Genomic DNA, 818 nt, shown 5'->3' on the forward strand with positions numbered 1-818 from the left:
TAAAAACTATTAAATATTTATCAATGTACTTCCATAAAGTTTTAAAAATTGAAATTTTTATAAAAAAAAGAAGTAGTTTATATGTTGTTTTATATATTTTTAACATCACATTTGTACTGCTAAAGATAGAAGTGCAAAAGTAAAAAATGTCTAACAAACTTTGAAGGTTGTCTATCAATTTCTAACAACTCTCTAACAAATTTTTTAGACTGTTTTAAAAGTTGACTGTTATCATTGCACTGCTGAGTTGACAAAGGTCAAGGTACCACACATCCACGTAAATAGGTTATATATAAATTACTTTATTCAAAATAACATCATAAAATATACTTTTTATTATCATAGGCTGATTGACAGTCTTCACTAAGAATCGTTTTTCACATACAATGATATTTTATCATTTAATTCAAATTTAACATATTCCATAACAGTGACCCACTTGTACCCTACTGTACAGCAGAGCGATACCAACTCGCCCACCTTTTTTTTGTTTCGTTTTTCCGGTACTTTTGGAAATTACAGGGAATTTTAAGTTTTGACCTATCCAGTGCATCAACTACATTCACTTTCATAAACCTTATAAAAAATGGTCAACAGTAAGTTTTTAAATTCCATCAGACTTAATTATATTCAAGGCCCTTATTAATTTTCTACAAACTGTTAATAGGTATCAATAATTATTTAAATATCAAACGTGATGAGTTAATTTGTTTATTTTTAGTCACACACAGACGATGTGAGTGCTAATTTGAAAATTAAGCGTATTCTCAGAAAATGTTGATCATACTATACATACTACATTCCCGATACCCGAACGG

Source organism: Acyrthosiphon pisum, chromosome A1 (assembly GCF_005508785.2).
Source record: "Acyrthosiphon pisum isolate AL4f chromosome A1, pea_aphid_22Mar2018_4r6ur, whole genome shotgun sequence".
NCBI lineage: Eukaryota > Metazoa > Arthropoda > Insecta > Hemiptera > Aphididae > Acyrthosiphon > Acyrthosiphon pisum.